Source organism: Filicampus tigris, chromosome 3 (assembly GCF_054856515.1).
Source record: "Filicampus tigris isolate MCC_2025a chromosome 3, RoL_Ftig_1.0, whole genome shotgun sequence".
NCBI classification, from domain to species: domain Eukaryota; kingdom Metazoa; phylum Chordata; class Actinopteri; order Syngnathiformes; family Syngnathidae; genus Filicampus; species Filicampus tigris.
This window is the reverse complement of record NC_141219.1, coordinates 18,010,997-18,034,059: the sequence shown is the minus strand read 5'-3', so window position 1 is coordinate 18,034,059 and position 23,063 is coordinate 18,010,997. Positions and strand designations below refer to the sequence as shown.

At 40.4% G+C, this 23,063-nt stretch overlaps 1 long non-coding RNA gene across 5 annotated transcripts in view; it reads right to left on the bottom strand.

The window, feature by feature from the left end:
• The window catches only part of LOC147150137 (uncharacterized), a 126,427-nt gene that overhangs the window by 33,008 nt on the left and 70,356 nt on the right, over positions 1-23,063 (bottom strand). For 3 of the 5 annotated variants that reach the window (XR_015086052.1, XR_015086053.1, XR_015086051.1), the window contains 2 exons: positions 15,553-15,689; positions 11,168-11,297 (listed from right to left, as the gene is read on the bottom strand). This is a non-coding gene — a long non-coding RNA (uncharacterized LOC147150137). Of the gene's footprint in view, positions 1-11,167; positions 11,298-15,552; positions 15,690-20,787; positions 21,031-21,770; positions 21,906-23,063 lie in introns of those variants that run through there. The other 2 variants (XR_015086054.1, XR_015086055.1) reach the window with 2 other exon arrangements.

The following is a 23,063-nucleotide window of genomic DNA, read 5'->3' as shown; positions in this document are numbered from 1 at the left end:
CTTCATTGTGTAGGAGCCTTGCAGCAATATGTTGCCTCCAGATTGAAAGCCTGAATGTGAAAATAGGAAGGTTTGATACATTTGAGTGAGACTGCTTTGTTAAAAATCCATGCAGTGCTTCGTTAGTTGCAGAACGATGTGAGTCAGCTGCGAAGCTTAGTTTCTGTCCCGATTATCTGCCGATTATGCTGCTTAGTCAGCTCATCATTGTTTTATTGAATCTCTCATGGCTCTTAGACCTTTGAAAAAGAGTTTGGGAAGATGACAATAACAGCTGTTTGTTTATCTGAATTTTTAAAGCCTTTTTGTGTTGTTGGGATGTCAGCGCAAGGTTTAACTGTTAATTTTGACTTCAGAATATTGAGAAATTCTCGCAATAATTCATCATGTCAGGGGACTTCAGTTACGTAAACACAAGGAAGGCTCTAAAATGTTCCCTTGCTATTCGTGAATATGAGAGGGAACACAAAATTCTTAATGAGAAGAAAAGCACGCTATAATACAAAGTATTTTATCTCATAAAAACATACGGTAACCACATCATATTGAATGTAAAGAATTAAATAGATTTCCTCACATTTCTTGCTTCCATTCAATAAACAATTGTGCTGCTCTTTCTGATGTGCATGACTTGGCCATCTGGGGGCAGAATAATACAGATATAGACACACACAAAAAATAATTGTCACAACTGACTCAGTAAGCTCACAAGTTAAAGCAAAAATTGGTTGAACAACAGCACGTGTCTCCAAAAACTCGCAAGTTGTGGTCACTCGTATCCCCGGACACAACTGTACTCTTCTTTCTGCTCATTTGTCACGCATTATCAGTGTTTTTGTTTTTCTATATAGCTGATAACCTCTATTTTGCACTTGTATGACAGTTTAGAATGTTGAAGAGCATGCTACTTCGAGGTTAACTTGCCTGCAGCAAACTTCCTTTCCCACTTTTATGCATTACATAAAAGGGTGAGTGGTTTTCAATTTTTTACACTCATTAAAGAGGATTTCAACCGACACACATTTTTTTTTCAAGAATATATTCCCAGCAGGCCCACGAGTTGAAACATGGCATTTGGGTTAATATTGCATTTGTGGAATATGAGTTAAGCAGCAAAATCCACCCCTTTTTAGCCATCTCAGGTGACGGCCATTTTGTCACTTCTGTCGACTGAAGATGACATCGAGTTGCTCAGGGCTTAGATAATGACCAATCATGGCTCGGCTTCAGAAAACAGGTGAGCCGTGGTCGTTATCTGGACCCTGAGCTACTTCGATGTCATCTTCAGTCGACAGAAGGGACAAAATGGCCGCCCCCTGAGATGGCTAAAAGTGGGTGCATTATGGCTGCTTAACTTATATTCCACAAATGCAATATTAATCAGAATGCCGTATTTCAACTCGTGGGCCTGCATAGAACATATTCTGGAAAAAAAACTTTGTTTACGTTGACGTCATCTTAAATAACGTTTTATGATGCCAACAATTTGCCTCTGCAATAGATTCAATTTGCATTGTGTCTGGAAATCAGAGTTTGACCCATATTGTCCCGGGATAGGTTGTATTGGATCCATGCCCTAGTGTAAACAACACATGGTTGGGGCTAGGACCTGGAAAAGACCTTGTACTGCCTTTTCGTTTCACCTCAGTGGCCTCATTAACTAAGCCCTCTTTCACATTATTAAGACGCTTGAGTTGAAATTAAGTGAATGGCAGATTTAAAATAAATTAAGAAAAATGCATTCAAGAATGCATACACACACTTCATAAATCACCAGGGCAAAGCCGGAGCTGGCTTTCCATAATTAACTGCAGACTATTTATTTTATCCTGACGGCCTGTCTTACAATGCGGAACTATGCTGAGGGGAGTGTGGGGTATTTTTAAAACACAGTGAACGAGTGCGCTAACGATAATACAGTATGTTGAAAGGCAAACATTATGTAAATGCTTACAAAGCAGAAAGATAACATTTGTGCTGCATCAAATAAGTATTTACTCAAGAAGTGCACAAAGAAACAATAGCCCGGAAAAGTAAAGTGCAAATAATTAAAGGGCATACTTTGAGTTTATACAAGGGTCATTCCAGAATTGGAGGACATTTTCTGCCCCCACATGAAATTTCAAATAATCAATGCTATATTTCATCTAATAACTGTGACCATAGGCAGACCTAAGGCAGTCCTTACTTCTATTATTCATATTGTTTCAATGTTTAAAGTTGTATAACTATTGTAACCACGTTACTCATATGATCAGAAAAAGGCCTTTATATCAAATATTTGTTTTATTATACAGCGAAGTTTACTCTTGATCAGTTAGCATGGCAGCTAACACAGTTAGCATTGACGCTTTAGCAAAAACTCTGTTACTGTAATAAAAGTAGAGTTAAATTAGCATTTATATATGTCATGAATGTAGTAATATGTTGTTTTATGTTATGTCTGAACCTTTAGTTCTACGGTGTGTTGGAGTGTTGCCGTACAATAAACATCTGTAAAAGGAACTGGAGTCTGTGCATCCAATCAATGGGTGGCATAGTAGAACACTTCTGTGTCGGTGAAGACTCCGAGCTGAAGAAGAAGCACTAACTTGCAGGCCCATGCGGTAAAAGGAATCGTCGTGTGAACTGTTTTGTGTGAATCCAAGCGGCAAGTTGACAAGGTTACAAAAGAGGCACAAGGAGGATTGTGCACTGAAAGTAACACAAGTACTTGTTTTATGCCATTAAGTTTACCACTGAGACTGAGACACATTCTCACGTGTTTTTCTAAATAGCAGTGGGCACATTTCCGCAATTGAAACCAAAGTAGACAAGTAAATCACCATTGTCCCAGTTGATTCTAAGATGATATCAAAGTATTGTTCAGTTATACAATAAAGTTTCATGTTTAGGCTGTGTTAGAATTATTTTGTCCTTTAATGAATAGCCATATTCTTATTCTTTGATATAAGTGTGTTATTGTGATATATTGGTTTGGTGTTCATTACACAAAGATAAGGTAACGCAGGAGATTTACATTTAATGATTTCACTCACTAGAGAATACATTCAATTTTCAACACATTTAGCACACTACATTTAAAATGTCATCCACAAAAGAAAGTAGCTTTCTGCCAGCTGATGAGGCAACCCATGAAGACTAAAGAAAATAATGCAGGGCAGATTCCACTGTCACAGCAAGTGGATGCAGAGGAGCAAGTCGAAGAAACAGTACAGGACTTACAATGTCAGGTTGGTGTGGATGTTTCACAACTGCCTCCTGAGGTGAGAAAAACTAGACGCACACGAAAGCTTACTGAAAAAGGAAAGGGACCAGCAACAGAAACGGCTCGATCCCCTCTGAGGCTCCGCTTGGTCCTCGGAACCTCGAGATCATAAATTAAATTAATACCATCAAAATTGACATTGACAACACTTATCTTGAAATAAGAGCCATTTCAAGTCCTGAACCCTACATTCAGAGAATGAACGACACGTCAGGCATTCACCAAGATTGCGAATTTAAAGGTTCAACACTTCCGAAGCTGTGATGATTCAGAAGACATAGCTTGGCCTGATGATAATTCAGTGTTCGACAGTACAGTATCCAGTATCCCCTTAGCTAAAACCGCTATGTCAAAGGCTTCATCTGAAGTTTCTAGACACTCTTCTATCCAGTCCCTAAATGCAAAACAAGCAGCAGCTTAAGTAATGGCTTCGCTAGAATTGTTAAAAATAATGAACGCCCAACACCAATAAAGAGAAGAAATCCAAAGACTTGAGGTGGAAGATCAACTTTTAAAGGCTGAACAAGGAGCTAAAGAAAGAGAATTTGAAGCTGAGAGTGCGAAGAAAAAGGCTCAGTTCATAGCAGAAAGTGCTGATAGAAAAATGAAGCTGGAAAAGAAGAAAAGAGAAATAGAACGTTTAGAAGAACTTAAAGGGCACGTTGCAGCACAAGCAAGACTGCAGGCTTTTTCAGAAGCTCTAAACACACCACGTGCACTTAACCCTTTAAGCGATCCATTTATTCCAGCGCATCAAGTACCAGCTTCCCAGGCTTCCATGGAACAAGCCAATCTCAGTCAAGTACAGCATTCAAATGAATTAAAAGCCACCGAAACCACTCCGCAATATCCTGCTACACACACCTCTTACTCTATTCCACAAACAAACAACCAAATTACTGCTACTCATGGAGAGACTTCTCATGAATCTCCATTGACCTTGTGAGAACTCTTGCTCAAGCAATCATAGCTAATCGAGTTTCCAGCGACTAAGTTCTCTTCAGAGATCAAGTCTGAGGTCCAGTTCGTTTGCAGAACTCAAGTTAAAGAGGCGATCACTCCAGCAGACATACTTAAGGTCTTTAAGTCAGAGTTTGCTGAGAAATTCAGTGAAGAATCTCTAATATCACAAGAAGATATTAGGTTCTTGGCAAAGCTGCAAGAAGGCATTAAACAAAAGCAAAATGGACTTTACGAAATGCCATTGCCGTTCAAGGAACAGAGTCCAAGTCTGCTTAACTACAAATTGTGTGCAGAACACCGGCTCAGATGTTTGGAGAAGCGTCTTAAAAAGATTATCAGTATCGTAAGGATTGTTACCTTTATGGAATACATAATTGCAAGAGGCGATGCTGAAAAGGTTCCAAAGACAGAGATAGACAACTGGACCACATGGTATATCCCTCACCACAGGGTTTACCACCCTCATAAACCAGGACAGATTCGCGTGGTATTTGATTGTTCAGCTAAATTCCAGAATACCTCACTTAATGAGCATCTGCTCACCGCGCCAGAGCTCACAAACATCCTCGTAGGGGTCTTGTGTTGCTTTTGCAAAGGACAAATAGCCATCATGTGTGACGTGGAGCGGATGTTCCATCAATTTCACGTTGCACCAAGGGACCAAGATTACCTCCGGTTTCTGTGGTGGGAAAAAGGCAATATGGAAGCTTCACCTAAGGTTTTCCATATGAAGGTTCACTTGTTTTGTGCTGCATCGTCACGAACTTTGGGCTCAAGCACCTGTCTGCAGAAGGAGCAGGCAAGTTCAATGAAGCTACAGTGAGGTTTATTCAACGTGACTTTTATGTTGATGATGGATTAAGAAGTCTGGACAGTGAAGTAGAAGCTATACAGCTTGTTCGGGAGGCATGAGATCTCTGCAACGCTGGTAAGCTCCACTTATACAGATTCATCACTAACAACAAGAATGTGCTCGCCACAATCCCAAAACAGGAATGTGCTGAAGGTGCAGCTGACCTGGACATGGACTTGGGAGAACATAAGATGGAATGTGCTCTCGGGGACCAATGTCGCATCAGCTCCGATAAGTTCCTATTCAAAGTGAGAATAAAAGATCCTCTTGGATTCGTGGCACCTGTCATCTTGAAGGGTAAACAACTTCTACAAAGGTTGTGCCATGATAAGTTAGGATGGGATGACGAGCCACTCCCTGACAAACTCAGGCTGCATTGGGAAGCATGGCTCCAAGACCTCCATAATTTGTCTCTATTAGAGTGACATTATATACCACTGACAGACAAAGAAGTCCAGCAGTATGATCTTCATCATTTTTCCGATGCCAGTGTTTCTGGCTATGGAATGTGCTCTTACCTCAGGGCTGTTTCAAAATCTGGAGAAGTCCATTGTGCACTTGTTATGGCAAAGGCAAGAGTTGCGCCAACAAAGATAACATCAATTCCAAGGTTCGAACTATTCGCTTCTCTGGTAGCGACGAGGACAAGTGATCTTCTCAAGAAGGAAATGGAGATAGAAGATGTACAGGATTACTTTTGGACCGATTCCATTGTTGTCCTTGGGTACATTAATAATGATGAAAAGTGATTTCATTTATTTGTAGCCAATCAAATCCAGCAGATCAAATCCTGCACAAAACCGAGTCAGTGGCATTATGTTGCTTCAGAATGTAATCCTGCTGATTATGCCTCTCGCGGACTCACTACAATTGAGCTTGTAGAGTCTAACTGGTTCACAGGACCGAGTTTCTTGTGGCAGAAGAACCTTCCACTGAAAGAAGAGATTGTTGGAGAGCTCGACAAAGATGACCCAGAAATAAAAACAGCAAATGTTCACACAACAAAGACAAAAGAGGAGGGGTCTTTGTCAGATCGACTTCAGAGGTTTTCAGATTTCAGGAAGAGAGCAGGAAGAGCCATTGCAAGACTTAAACGTCTTGCAAAGGAGATTAAGGGTCTTAAAACAAGATCTAATGAAGTTACGACTCTGGAAGAAAGAACAGATGCTGAACAATTCATAATTCATGTAGTTCAAGAAGAAGCGTTCAGTAATGAAATAAGGTCTTTAACACAATGGAAAGACATACAGAACAAGTCTGAATTGCACAAGCTGAATCCATTTATGGATAGCCAAGGTATACTGAGAGTTGGGAGGAAGATTGACACAAGCAACACTCCATCCCCATGTCAAACACCCTGCTATCCTCCTGAAGGGACATCATGTGTCTCGATTGCTGATAACGTACTACCATGGGAAGATTAAGCATCAGTGTCGTGGAATGACCATCAATAAATTACACTCCAATGGTATTTGGATCCTGGGGTGTAGTCGTGAAGTGTCATCATTCATCTTCAAGTGCATTAAATGCAGAAAATTCCGAAAGTGTAATCAAGACCAAAAAATAGCCGACCTTCCACCAGAGAGAATGGAAGCTACCCCTCTATTTACATATAGTGGAATGGACTGCGTCGGGCCATTTTATGTCAAAGATGGAAGAAAAGGGCTAAAGCGATATGGGCTACTATTCACTTGTATGTGTTCACGAGCTATTCATATCGAGGTGTTGGATGATCTTTCCACTGATGCTTTCCTCAATTCACTGCACTGGTTTATTGCCATAAGAGGCAATGTAAGTCAAATACGAAGTGACCAAGGCACGAACTTAGTAGGGGCACGCAATGAATTCCAAGAATTGATGAAAAGGATAGAGCAAGAACATGTGAAGAAGTTAGGATGTGATTTTGTCTTGAACCGACCTGCTTCCAGACACATGGGAGGCGTATGGGAGAGACAAATACGGACTGTGAGAAGTGTTCTTACATCTATCTTGGACCAGTCAGCTGGAAGATTAGACAGCTCTTCATTAAGGACTTTCTTCTACGAAGTGATGTCAATAGTGAATAGTCGCCCATTGACCACAGAACATCTCAATGATCCGTTAGGCCCAGAACCTCTAACTCCCAATCATACTTTGACAATGAAATCCTCAATCATTTCACCACCACCTGGAGAGTTCGTAAGGGAAGGTCTTTACCTTCGGACAAGATGGAAAAAAGTCCAGTTCTTGTCCAATGTATTTTGGACTAAGTGGAGAAAGGAGTATTTATTGAATTTGCAACAAAATAGAAAATGGAACGAAAACAGGAGAAATGCAAGATTGAACGACGTTGTCCTGTTACAAGATGATGGCCTTCCAAGAAATCAGTGGAAGCTGGCTAAGGTAGTTGAAGTTTTCCAAGGCACTGATGGAAAGGTCAGGAAAGTAAAACTGTTACTTAGTGATGCAACACTAGGCAGTAAAGGCACTCTCACGTCTAAGCCAGTTTACTTAGAAAGGTCCATACACAAAACAGCATTATTGCTTGAGGCCGATTAAGTAGGTTAACTCTTCCGACTGTTTTGTTTGATGTATTTCATCAAAGTTATGGACAACTTAACTTTTCCTTGTTTAATCACACATTGTGTGATTGGGGGAGTGTAATGGCTGCCGTCTCTATTTGAACACACATGCCTTTATTTGGAAATTGTCTGGCCGGAAGTTGCATCTTGCAGATTTTCCGTGCGCTTTACGTAGAGACTGGGACGCACTTGCCGTAGCAGTATTCGCCATGTGTGTCTTGTTTTTTCCTCGTCATTCCTCGATGTGTTGCCGGGGCCGAGTGAATGTACAAAGTTTATTGACACAATTGTTGAAGCATCACATTTTTTGACTGGTGGGATTGTCTCTGGGAGAAGACTGCCGTTGATTGAGAGCAGGCCAAAGTGGTCAGTACTGTTTTGTATCGTTTATCGCGGTTAGCTTTGACGCTAAGCAGGGCTATATATGTCATGAATGTAATATGTTGTTTTATGTTATGTCTGAAGCTTTAGTTCTACAGTGTGTTGGAGTGTTGGCGTGTTGCCGTACAATAAACATCTGTAAAATGAAATGGAGTCTGTGCATCCAATCAATGGGCGGCATAACAATAAAAATCAGAAAGCTCTCATATTGTCGCCAACAACACCAAATGACTGACAAACAAAACAGATTGTGACTTGTCTCTCTCTTGAAGGGTTCATTTAGACTATGTCTTCCGGCCCTATTTTCGTGCCCAGCGCAAGTCTAGCGCAAGGCGCTGTCTAACTGTGCGCATGAGTGGAGTTTTCTTTCTTTTGGTATTTTGGTAGATGGGCCAGGTAAAAAGGGGCGTTTGCACCTTTGTGCGCCATTGTGCGAGGGAACACTGCCGACTTGTTTGCCATCGAATGGAAGCAGCTCCCCTCATTCACTTTAAATTCAGTACAGAGGCGCGGGGTCTCCATGGCAGAAGCAAACTTGTTCATGCAGGAGATCGGTGCATGATAGGGATGTCCCGAATTTGTTCGCATCCGAGATAGTCTGTATCGGGTTAGGGTTAGAGTTAGGGTTGTGTATATATATATATATATATATATATATATATATATATATATATTCATTTATTAATTGTTTTTCTTTTATCCATAAGAAAAACTGATTAAATATATGGTACTTTATTAAAAAAACAAAAAAAAACATTTGGTGGCTAAATCGTCCTCCATTTCTGTAATGACCCATAAATTATAAACAGCAATGACATGGTGGCATAACATTGACTGTCATTTTCTGACATCCTCACTGCGCAATGATTGCATCATAACCTGACTACTTCACATGCAGATGCCGTGAAACCCCTCCTGCCATTCAGGCGCAACCCTCTCCTGCCTCTCCTCACACCCTTGGAATTTGAGGCCAGTTACTGTCTGTGTGTCTCTTTGCCACAGTCGGTGCTGCCTCCTCGTGGGCACAGTGCCCAGCCTGGCAGCCAGCCACAGCAGTAACACCATCGTCTCTCTCGTTACATCCTTACATCAGACCGCCTGTGGCTCTTTCCTCTGTCTTCATTCTATGCCACAGCTGAGATCAACACTTTGAAAGCATGCCCTCCAACCACTCAGGGAAAAATAACACAATCTCTGCTATTGGGAACAAATAGAGCGCTCAGACACTTGATTTGCTCCATTATTATGCAATCACACTGAAGGCAAGTTATTCATAAACAATGTTACATCAAGGCAGGATACCAGGTGTAGCAGGTGCAAATGCCGGGGTACAAGCCCACGCGCTGTGCGTGAAGATAAATTCATTTTTGCACATTTTTATGAATCAACACAAAAGGATGGAAATTGAGTTTCATGTTGTTGTTTGGTAGTATTTACACAGACATAACAGGGACCCTGCCAGTGGCACATTCAAACTTGTAGGAGGTACAGTATTATTTGATCTTTGTTACAGCCATTATAGTATACAGTATGTGCTTTACTGAAGCGACAATCACTGATCTTAAAATTTACAAAGAGTTAAAAAACTACTTGCCTATTGTCTTCTTTCATCACATATAGTTCATGCAATCTTTCACGCTTTTTTTCCCCAGCAACACAGAGAGGATAGTGAACAAACACTTTTTGTATCTGGTATTAGCGTATCTTAGAAATTAAATTGCTGCCTTACTGTCACATTTAATTGAAATTTTATTGGTCTATTCTTCAGGGTTGCTGTGTATCTCTCCACTCACATTCGTCACAATTACACAGTCTAATGATGTCCTTTTTAATCCTAACTTTACAAATACGTTAAAAAGAAAGTCAACCCAAATTTGTTTTTTTTCAAGAACCTGTTTTATGCAGCCCTACTAGTTGAAACACGGCATTTTGATTAATATTGTGTTTGTGGAATATGAGTTAAGAAGCAAAATCCACCTCTTTTTAGCCATCTCAGGGGCCAGCCATTTTGTCACTTCTGTCGACTGAAAATGACATCACAGATGCGCAGGGCTCAGATAGCGACCAATCATGGCTCAGTTTTAGAAAACAGGTGAGCTGTGATTGGTCGTTACCTGAGCCATGAGCAACTGTGATGTCATTTGCAGTCGACAAAAATCGAGTGTTTTATTACACAAACGCAATATTTATCAGAATGCCTTGTTTCAAATAATGGGCCTGCTTAGAACATATTCCTGAAAAGATATGTTTGGGTTGACGTCCCCTTTAACAGAGTTTGTTAACACTGCACTGTGTCATACTGAGAGGTGTTTTGAAAATAAAATGTAACCAAAATATAGGGATCGTCATACAACAAAGATGTCATAGATCCTTAACATCCAAAACATCGAATGCCAACGTTTATTAGCAAATCCATGAAGACCTCTACAAGGGAGCACAAATTACGAACAAGATACTCATTGTAAATTATTTATATTGGCAGGTAATGTGGTGCTTCAGCGCTGTGACTGACTAGAGACATTTGCAGAGTGTTCCCCGCCTCTAGCCCAAAGTCAGTTGGAATAAATTGCTACAAACTCCCAACCCTAATGAGGACAAGCGGCATTGAAAATTGATGGATGGACGGATGGATGCTGCACTTGGGCACAAAGCTAAACAACCTATGTGACAGCACAGCACACCAAACTATCTGAAAATACTGCTTGTACAATTGTCCATCTGAAATGCCACATATACTGTGAAAAAAAACCCACCTGCATATTTGTATAAACAAAATGTATAACCCCCAAATACCAGGCAAGATTTTAACAGTCGCAGCACGAAAAACAAGTGTGTCTGCCTCAGATTTATAATTTGGTTTCCCGGGTGAGTAAAAAGCCTTGGAGGTGAGTGCATGCACAGCAGTCATGTTTGTTAAGATACATGGTGAGAGTCTCCCCTATTTCCTCAAAGAAAGTAAATATACACTTATTACATTCTGCACAGTGCATATTTCCACATCCTTAACATATTGCACTGGCTCAGAGCAAATGTGCATTGCTGCACATGGGGAAATACATAGCATGAAAAATGACAACAGAGCGGGATAACTGCGGACCTGGAATATAATGGGGCGGTGGAGCGGAGGAGAAATAATCATACCGTGAAGTGGGGGGATGAGGAGCAGTGGGAGGAGCGAGGAGAAGATGAGTCTTTGGCCTGTGGCGAGGAAATGGAGCTCTACTGCTCTGCTGCCTGACTGCCTGCCTGGTTCCCCCAACAATGCTCCTTTCTGTATGGAGACAAAAGACATGCACACAGAACGGCTGCAATATTGTCCATACAGTTAATCAGGGAGGTCGTTACAAAGATCCAAAGCAGACAAATCATATTCTAATTAATAGGTAAAAGCCAGCAGTGTTCTTTCTAGCTGGCCCCTCGCAGCCATAAACACCATGCAGTTCATGCTGTGAACATTAGGTGTCTCTCTTTCACTTTGCAAGGCTTGACCCAAGCCTCTGAGTGGAGCTCTCTGCTCCTGAACTCCCATCTCCACATAATATAAACACCATCATTTGAAAATGGCAGCTTTTTGAAAATTCACCTTGATTATCAGACATTAAAAGTGACTTCTCCAGAGCTGAGTGTCTGGCTAGGAGGATGGCTGCAGACAGCGGAACAATACAGCACGCTTGGTATTAATGCCCGGCTGGGGCGTGCAGGGAGAAGAGAGGAGCCAGCCCTTTGTTCTCTCCTCTAGCCAATTAATTTTTACGTGTGCCTCTTTTCACAACAATAAGAGAGAATTTAATTTTAATGCACTCACTGGAAAAAGGCTAGGAAAAACATTACACTATTCTTAAACAGATACGGGGACAATATAGCATCAGCAGCTAAGTATATGTACATGCACACATCTCTGAGGCATAGATGGATGACAAGGGCAACTAGGATGACATCAACCCAAACGCACACCCACGCACACACGCACGCACGCGCACACACACACACACACACACACACACAGTGAAAGAGAGCGAGAGAACAGCATGAATCCCTTCATGCAGAATGAAATATAAAACAAACACTGCTTCGCTCCCAAACTCATGCCAATACACAACGTGGGTGCAGCCCAACCCTTCGGCGAAAAAAGAAGAAAGGCACCAAAATAATACCAGGCATGTTTCTTTATACCACATCGGGGTGAAAGTGATGGGGACCACATTAACGTGTGCATAGCCAAGGCGCTGCGATAAGAAAGCTCCCTGTAAAAATAGCGAGAATTCTTGATCAAATGGCATGGAAAATAAATACCTACAATTGCTGTCGGTAGGTATGTGGCCAAATATTCTTCTAATTGGGAGGGCACTTTATCTTTCTGTCAGACAAGCTGTAAAAAAAGAAAAAGAAAAAAGAGGGTACAGTTCCCAGAAGGAGAAGAGCACAGCTTGCTGGCCTTTTATTAGTGCTGTAGCTCTGATATATGCCTATGCTCCAGGCTTTCATCAGGAACCTGTACTATAAACACACACAAAAAAACTTACGAAAAACCAAGGCAACCACTCCTGAACAATTCAGCTATATTTTTCAACCACGCAATTAGCATACACAGATTACTGCCGAAAGTTCTACAACAAACTGTCGACGCCAACGGCACAAAGGGCCATTTTTTAAAGTTTGCGGGTTAGCGTAATGATATCACATCAAATCCTCAAATGTAGAAGAAACATTTAAATCCAAAAGTAACAGCGCAGAGTAGAGAGCAAAACAAACACTACTGTGCATCCGCAGTGTGAGACTATATTGTAGCAATCCATGTAAAATGATTAAGTCACAAGAGAATAAGAAAACACACAATGCATCTTGCACATAAAAAAGACTAGAGCAAAAGAAAAAAAAAAAACAGTTCCAGTTCATGCAAAGCGAGTTATGTGCTCCAAACTGACTCATGCAAACAAAGACAGAGACAGACACACGCATACGCACGTGCATTTTGTGCACACACACCCACGCACACTGACAACACAGCGGCTAAATTAAATTTCAGTCCTTGGGCAGACAACTAAACTGCTTGTGTGTGGGACTCACTCTGAGGCACAGCAAAAGCAATTCTCTGGAGATGGTGAAATTAAAGGGCACAATCCTGCTTGTTTATGGTTCTCACTCTCTTCTCCTCTCAATCACATGTTTTATTAGCAATCATTTGGCCCTAAAAGTCAGGCTTTTCGGCAGGCCACCAACATCATGACAGCACTTGCTGGACTTTGCTTGCATGTAGCACTTGCATTTATTCCCACCTGAATCCTTCCATTGGCAAGAAGCTCCAATCAAGGCCATCAGAACCTTTTTGTAAGAAAATACTTAAACCTGTGACACGTCCAAGCTTCTTGACACAATTGTATACTCTGTGTGTTATTATTTTCAGTGAAGGCAATGATTTTAATCCATTTCTCCCCCAAAATGTCGCGCTGTACAAACACAAATTTTCTGCTGGTGTTGACAGGTTGCTGCTGGTTGAGTCTTAACATTCTACTACAACTACTGTTACTATTACAACAGCTATACTTATGTACAGAGCTGGGCATCGCCTAAACACAACCGCGTTTCGTCCTGCATATTTAATCGACCACGTGGTCGCGGTCCATCCCTCGTCTGTGACAGCCAATCGACGTCGAGAACCTAATCTCCCACGTCACACGCAGGCGGCGCACGAGCAGACACGCCACCAAAAAAGAAAAAATATCAAACAAAAACAGCAGAGACGTAAACACACACACACATGCGTGGTGATCGGGGAAATAAAAACAATATGGGGCACATGTCATTGCGTCTGTGGGACCGCAAAGTACGCAACAGTTTTATTTTACTTTTCTTCCTTACTCAGCTGCGTGTCAGGAGTGCGGTACCTGCGTGTGACATGGTACAGGTTAAGTCCGGTCTTTACGTCGTTTGACTGACTCGGACCGACTGGGATCACGTGGGTTGATTAAATATGCAGACGGGAAATAGGTGATGCCCAGCTCTGTACATAAAGAGAGCTGGGCATTTTACTAAAAATTGAGTGTCCGTTATTCGTCATCCGTCTGCAGCGTGGGTACCCTTCCGTCGTCCGTCATTTGCCTTTTTTTTACAGCGGGTGCCGGTATGCACCAAAGAGAGAATCATGCATGAAATGCATTAAAATGCATGCATTAAAAGTGTGTTTCAAGACCTTTAAAAACAATGAAGTGCCCTAAAAGCTATAAAAACAGGCCTGTATAGTATTGATTGGGTATTTCTATATCATGGATTTCACTTCTTGTGGGGGTGGTCTTGAACGTAACCCTGTGATGGAGGGGGGGATAACCCGCAGATCTGGGCATTCCATCTATATGACTGACCGATCCACCTATCCACCTATGACGGACGCCCGTTTTGCTGACGGTTGATGAATGACGGGTAAAATGTTAAAATAGACGGACTAAGCATAGTCGGAAACCCATGTATTTAATCCGTCTTTCGTCTGTAATCCGTATTTAGTCTATTTTTCGCGGCCAGGCTTGGATGGCCGTGGCGAGGAACAATAATGAGTTCTTGTTGCTTGGGGGACAGATTTGAGTGAGGGACCCGGCTGTGAACAGGCTTCCATGGCGCAGAGAATCACCATGACTCACTCTTTCTGTTCAAATATCGCCCAGCGGATGGGTCAATTAAAATAAAATAACATATGGAAAAAAATAACTGTTATAACTTTATGAATAACTTAAAATACTGTTCTATGCCATTACTTTTGTCTAGAAACTGTACTTTTACTTTACTCGCATTACTTTTGTACAAAGAGGAAAATACACTCTAAATGTAAAATTTGTAATGTCCTTCCGCAGAGGAAATGTTGCCATATACTGTATAATGTAGACAGCATATTACAATATGTATATAGTATATACATATAACCATATAGTATAAAAGTGAAGACCTCCATGTTATTATTGAGGTATCTCTTTCTAACCTCCATCCCCTATCTACTGTAGCTTTGCTTCTCTGTCCTCTGTCTGGAAGAAGTAATCTTCTCCTGAGCTAGCACTGTTGGGATTAGCCAATGACTGCAGATAGGATATATGCATCATTACAGCAGAGAGAAGGCTGTGCACAAGTTCAAGTCAACAAAAGGTGACAGAAAGAAAGGTGAAAAATATTAGAAATGTGACTACCTCATGCAATCTTATTGACCATATTGCTGAAATGGAACATTTAAGCCATCTAATCGAGGAATAAATGTTCTAAATGTAGCAACGTGACAGGATTTTCCCCAAATTAAATTCTGACAAAAAACAAAGTCTAGTTGGGAAGGTCACTTCAACCTGAGATAAAGCATTCCAGACGAATTGAGCTTTTTCTGTGGGGAAAAGGGGCCTTTTTGGGGAAAATGTTTGTATTATATTGTGTTATCAAAAATCTGGTCAAAAAACGTACCTTCAAATTAGGATAAAACATTTGACATAATGTATGAACCCATGAATTATTTTGCATGGGTTATATGGTGGAGATGTGTAGGAATGCACACTTACCTCATATCAAGAACCATATCATTTCAGCCTTTCTTTTGGAAGTTCACCTGCTGTCTGGTTTCTCCCAGCTTTGCTCCACGGTCCAAAAATAAAGAGCATAAAAATGGGTGAATGGTTTCAGGACCATTTATGGAAGCCTGGAAAAATAACAAACACTAGTTAATTAGAATTATCTAAACAACGGTGCCTTGAGAAATTAGTTTAATTCATTCCATGACTATGCTCATAACTTGAAGCAATCATATTGCAAATCATCTTTCCAAATTGAAATGCATCATAAAATGCCACTGAACCATCCCAGCTTCAGGGGAAAAAAAACAATAACAATAACAAATTTAGGTGTTTTTAACATAAGATAAATAGCACTCTATAATATTGTACTTTATTTTTGAATATGTATTTTATATGTATTTTAATATTTATTTATTTCATGAATACTTTGAATAGTATATAATATTTGTAGAGTATTTTAATTATATTTTATTGTATTGTATGTTTTATTTTATATAGGTATAAAATATTTATAGTGATGAATAGTTTATGAATGATTTGGCTACTCATGATTGTATTATTGTTATTTTATGTTTTGTGTAATACACTGCTTTGGTGCAGCTGCGGATGTTTTGACACTCACACGTCCTACTGTGCCATTTAATACTAGGGATGTAATGATAATGGCCATATGGTGATTGCGATATTTTTGGCGCAGTTGGGACACATGACAATAAAATGACTGACCAAGTCTATTTCTTTGTCACTGCTGTTATTCTGCACAATAACAATATATTGTGCTTTGTTTTATCAATATCATGAGCTTTTTTTTTTTGTTGCAAAATTGTGTGATTTTATACAGTATCATGAACTTTTTTATAAGGCCAACCTTTTACAATATCATAATGATAATATCATATTGTGGTAGTTGGATATTGTTACATTCCTATTCAATACCATGTAATATATATATACATATACATATATATATATATATATATATATATATATATACATATATACATATATATACATACATACATATATATACATATATACATATATACATATATATACATACATACATATATATATACATATATACATATATATACATACATACATATATATATACATATATACATATATATATATATATATATATATATATATATATATATATATATATATATATATATATACCTATATTTTGATCTAGCTCTTGTATTGGAGGTCATTACATTCTGAAGGTGTACCTAATGAAGTGTCCAGGGGTTGTGTAGCATCAATATGTGAGTGGTCTACAGAATTAAATATGTATATAGATAAAGATGATGCAGTGAGGCGTCAGCAAGCAAACACAGTTAATGATATTGTGCCATTGTGTTCATGTGTCCATAGTCAAGTTCAGTTCTGTGTTGCATGTTGTCCATGTCCACTGCTACACCTGAAGTAAAGAACGAGACAAAGACATGTGTCTAACACATGGCAGACAGATGATGCTGCACCATGAGATCCCAGATGATCTTCTATTTATTTTTTGGTCTGACAAGGCAAATCATAAAAGGTTAGGTCTGCATGTAATATATTTTCCATGGAGCACAGTGCAAACAATGGTTTGTAAATGCACATGAAGGTGTTCAATGCACACAGCATTAAAAAAAAACAAAAACATCCAAAATATTTGCTTAATGTTTATGTTCATGCAATAAATGCCATCCTGAAATGTTTGAGATGGTGCGCATTGTAGCCATAAAGCAAGTGTGACACTTCAGCAAGAACCAACGTGGTGTTAATGCTGACCACATGGGCTCAAGATCACACGGTTGAACCTTTTCTCAAGCTCTAAAATAGGTTGTGACACCCACAAATGTCGGTTCAAACTTTACAGTGCCAAAAGGAAGCTTTTATGTTAACTGTGCCCAGAAGCACTATTGACTTCTCTGTGCTCTGAGGCCTCTGGGACGACACATCACACCATATCATGCATGGTAGTTTCTGGAGAAATACAAATAGGCATGTGTAGTGTACTTTAAAAAATGGAAGGTTAAGGTTTGGCATTTGTACAGATGCATTACGGAGAAAAAATATACTCTACTCTTCTCTCCCAGTGATGCTCATGCATGTTTTAAAAACAAAGTAAAACAACACATGCAAACAACTACATTATCTAATTGGGGCATTGGAAGAAAATGCAAAGAGAACGGCTGGACTGAATGAAGAAAATGCTTAAATCAAATAATTATTAATTAATTCTGTTTTAAAAGTAAATGACTGCTAGCTATAATGCAACTGTATTTTTTTGTTTTTTTGTGAAGCGGTTGTCGCAGGTCTGGCTAACCAATCCGCGACTCGCAAGCCGCGTGCCTGAAGCCCTTTTCAAAAATTAGTTCAGCTGGGTGCGGTGCACCGTCAACCCCAGGTGGGGAGCACGGAATGGTGTTAAAAGTTCCTTTCTATCGCCCTGGTTTTGTTTCGCTGCAAAATAATGAGCCGCTATTCTTAAAATGTCATTTTACTCGCCTATGTGGCTTTTAAGGGCTCCACTTCCGTGTTCGTGTTACACAGCCAATCGGTTGGCTTTATTGTGAATACAGGCACCCGATTGGCTGCATAACCCACGTGATAATGTGCCACGTCTGAAGAAACACACTGATGATTGGCTGACTGGCGCATGTATTATGTAACATTTCTCCCACGAGCTATGTAAACAAAAGACAGCTGTGTACGCTCGTAACTATTGTACATTAATGTCCCGATTAAAAAAAATAGAACCAATGTAAAGTGAAGCACACGTTGATAATAGACACTTTCAATGTATTTAGCGGCCACGGGTCCCTCCCAAGCTACCTGTGTGTTAGCTTGGCTTCGCAATCAATCTTCGGGCGAGACGGCTCACATACTGTATGTCACCGCGACATGCCGTCGTCTGGTGGGGAGCGGTGCCCAAAGTTGCTGACCCCTGTTTTACACGAAGTGAGCAAGTGAAGTGTGTATGAGGGCTCCTTTGAATGAGGTGATGGAACCTCAATCAAGGTACAGTGCATGCATAACACGTTTTGACACAATTGTCTTGGCGGGAAAAAAATGGAGTTGTGTTGGCCTACCAAATAATAGGTAATGGCAAGCCATTCTGCCTGCATTGGTATCATTAGAACCTTTCAAGGCTTCAAGTTTTCAGCGGCACTTGAGTTCCCTTCATTCAAACATCAACCAGGAATGAACTTCTCAAACACAGGTTATTCACTTAAAGGTCAGGCAGACATACAGGTAGTTGTTCCCCAAATTTATGAAGCACTCATGTCAACTTGCCTGGAGCAGTTCATGTATGTGTATTTATATGCTGTGGCTCTTTGCAATAACACAGTTAAAATTGTGGCTCTGTTCCTTTGAGTGGTTGGCCACCCCTGGGTTATCGAATAGTAACCAAAATATAGTCGTAAATTCTCAACTTTTCTTCTTCTTCTCTACACACATTTCATACCACTGCTCACATTATCCGTTCCAGCAGTTTTATTAACCTCATCATTGCCAACGTTCGCACTATTTTTGTTCAATCTTTTCAAGTTTCTGTCCAAAATCAATGACACACCCTGCGACATATGACAAAACTCAGCTCATTCGGATTCAAACCCATGACCTCTGCACTGCGGATGTGCACCGTATCACCCTAATTTTAATTCATTCTTAATTATTCTAATTAAATCTTAATTAATTTAGTTTTTTAGCTTCACCTGGCTAAATAAAGGTTAAATGAAAAACAACAATTGAATAATAATGTAATCATTTAATTAATCATATGTATAATGGATGGATGGAGAGATTCAGGTCCAGATAACAAACACTGACTACAAGTATCTAATCAGTCTTGCTGATTACCACCTAGAAAAACTTCATCCAATCAAAACGTATAGCCAAAACAACCTGTACAATGTAATTATTCACAAATTCAAGCTTTTGCGCATTTTAACTTGCTAAATAAGGCAACCAAATAAAAAAGCCCTTGTATGCACTGACTACAGTGCAGCTATAAACCACCACTACAATTAATAGAATAAATCCAGTGTTACAAAACACTCGGACAGTTTCAATCAAACAATTGAGAATCATTATCTTTGGAAAGGCAGAATTTTGTATTGGATCGTGTGCGTTTGTACCTAAAAACACAAGTGTCACTACCAGAAATGCATCAGGTCTATCAAAACCATGTTCAGAGAACATCAAGTAACTGAAGGAGGGAAATGCAAAAAAATAAACATTGTTATGCTCAGCACACTGATCAAGATGGGAAATGTGATGGTTCTGAGGCCTACTGGATAAACCCGGGCCTTGCAGAGAGCACTGTACCTGCCTGTGGAATTCCTGGACCTGGACGCCTGGCTCTGAAGCTACCCTTGGTCAAGCTGCAAATGATCAACTACTGTATGTTCCTCAGGAGATCATGTTTGTTCTCCATTCTTCAGAATGGTACTGAGATATCCTTGCTCATGGATGCCCAACTATTGAACCACAGAAGGAGGCAGGGCGGTGACAGGAGGGGGAAAATCAGTCCACCAAACCTATCCTCTCTGTGCTGTGCAGACAACATGCTCGCACACTGCAGCGTGGATGCGCACAGACTTCTATATCATATAATGCAGATACTTGGACATAAAGAAATGCCACTATAATGAGTACAGGCCTGTAGCTGGTTGTTTTGTGCCAAGGGGAACAGTAAAAGATGCTGATGAAACAGTAGATTAGTGTCTTTGAATGAATAACGTCATGAAATGAAAGATTAACACAAATACTGCAATTTCTCCCTCAGTTATGGTGGACTTAAATAATAGATTAAAATACCGAGTCACTAAAAATGTGTACAACAAATATATGTGACAAAAAACAATGTCAGGGAATTCAAATATATTTCATCATATAGCTATGAGCAACATTTGTGTCTATGGCGAGCTACACGGCATACTGTTGCCAATCCAGTAAGTGAGTCAACAGCAATAATTAATACAATGATGCTGTACTCAATCACACGAGAGGATGGGATGGAAGGAGGAGAGAGAGAGCCAAAGATGATGTGAGAGAGAGAGCAAGAGCAGGGAGGGAAAACGGAAAGGATGGTAGCAAGTGAACGGCAAGAAGACCTCGAATCGGCTTCACTTGGACCCTTTGCCCAGTGTGTCCGAGGCTGCGGCATCATCGACCAAATGACGGCCAAACAAAATGGAGACTCAAATAGGAAGCAGGACAAACCATTTTTGAGCATCGGCATACAGGCAAGTATTCCAAGTAATACAAGTATTCCATGGAATTAATAAAAATCCTGAATTAAGAAAAAAATGGAGACGTTTTCCCTCTGCGTCCTGTTAAAAGCATCATTGTTGTCTCCAAGTCAAATCAAAGAACCTGGTGCTGATTCCTGAATTATGAATAAAGATTATGCAAAAAGCTATTTTGCGGATTCACTTAAAACGTGTCTCATCCGTTAGCGCTCTCTTTCCGTGTGCGATCCACACGATAACCCTGGTCTTGCTGTCTTTGCCTCACAATCGCTCCCTCTCTCTCCATTCTCCCCGACTGATCAATACTTCATTTAAATCCTGACATTAGCACACTAATAATGGACAATGGGGATGAGAACAAATACAAGCAAATGTGCAATATTAAGTGACACAAGAATGGGAGCTTTAAGGCATTGGCTTGTGAGATTTCATGAAAATATGATGTGGAAAAAGCAAGGCACAACTATATGCAAGTGTGGGGAGGCTGCACTGCTGTTTTGATTCGAGCTCCTGAGACTCTCACTGATCAATACACATTTAAATCCAGACGGCGGAGAGCGACCGCAATATCTCGTCTCATCAAGAAAAAAGGCAAACACGCCATCCCAATTATCATCTCAAATGACTGGTGTCGAGGAGGCACAAGTTGGATGCTGATAGAAGCATATTTCATATTTATTCAGCAGAATTTTTACATTAGCACCTGGGCTCATAATTGGCTAATATATATGCACGCTCACACTTTTATCTATTCACATAATTCACAATGAGCACAATCAATACTGCCCTCTCCATATGCCATGCTCCACACTCATAAAGTGTGTCTGCATTAGATCATATAATAAGCCGTTCAGAAAAACCCAGACGAGACCAGCTAATTCGTGGCGCTCAGCGAAATTGCCGGCGAGTGTAACTAGCTAATCTCCCCGCTTGTCATTAAACCTGTATATTTACCTGAGGAGCCTGGAAGTCACGGGCCTGCGCAAGACAGCCACATCTCATTGGAATCTCGTCCCATCGAGATAACTGAACAGATCCTTGTCAAGTCAGGTTTTTTCCATTGCGAACAAATGGAGGCAAGAACGAGGCAGAGAGAATAGAACAAGCCAAACACTGGGTTGAAAGTGTTTGGAAATGGAGGCAAAGACAAAGATTACGCTGCGGAACATGCACTTACAAACGGTCTGCCGGCAACGTCGACCAATGAGCAATTAGGAAGACAAGATTTAAGTTATTGATCCGGGTTTCAGGTTTTTTTTTTTCTCTGGGCTAAAAAGGCTGCCGAAGGTTGTGTGATGGCTGCTGCAGCTATGGGAGGAAAGACAGAGAAAGGCAGTCGAAGAGGAAGCAAGAGGAAGGGCAGGTCTTTCTCTCCCAGGCCTTGAGCTCTTCAAATGGCTCGTTAGCATTGTCGTTACATATCGCCAAAAAACATAATATTTCTCAGTGTTTCGGCTTTTATCCACACACAAATGCTGATTCTTGAAGAAACTGAGATTGTGGAAAATCCTGGCCAGAAAACATTTTTTGATTCTAGACAGGGAAAACGTAGCGTTTTGACTTGTGTCATTTGAATTGTGCATTATTTACAATAGAACATGTCAAATGATGCCATTATCCAATGAGTGTTTGATTTTAATTTTGTGCAATGTTCTACTGTGTGACGTTCAGCGCACACAAAGTGAGTAAGAAATTATTCACCTCATCTCCTGGTCTCCGAATAAACACGTGCAGAATTTTGAACACGAGTCAAGTCAAGTCAAGTCAAGTCAAGTCAAATTTATTCATATAGCCCTTAATCACAAGAAAGTCTCAAAGAGCTTCACATATGCACCAGATCATATACACGACATCCGCTGATCTTAACCTCCAGGAGGGCAAGGAAAAACTCAAAAAAAACAATCTAGGGGAAAAGTGAGAAACCTTGAGAAGGGATCGCAGATGGGGGGATCCCCCTTCCAGGATGATCAGGCTGCAATGGATGCCGAGTGGGCAACATTGAACAGGAATCAAATCTAGCTGTTTCAGGCTTATGATATGCTTGAGAGTTGTTTTCATGAGGACAGTGATCTTCCTAAAACCCTGTTGTGTCTAACTGAACTCATGCTAGCTGCAAAGAAATCACTTATACCAACCATAAGTCTACCAATGACCCTCAGTTACTTCAGAGTTCACAGTTGTTCTTCTGGAGGCTGGTCGACCTGTGTTTTATCTAAGGTTAAAAGGACTCCGTTCTCCAGCGTGTTT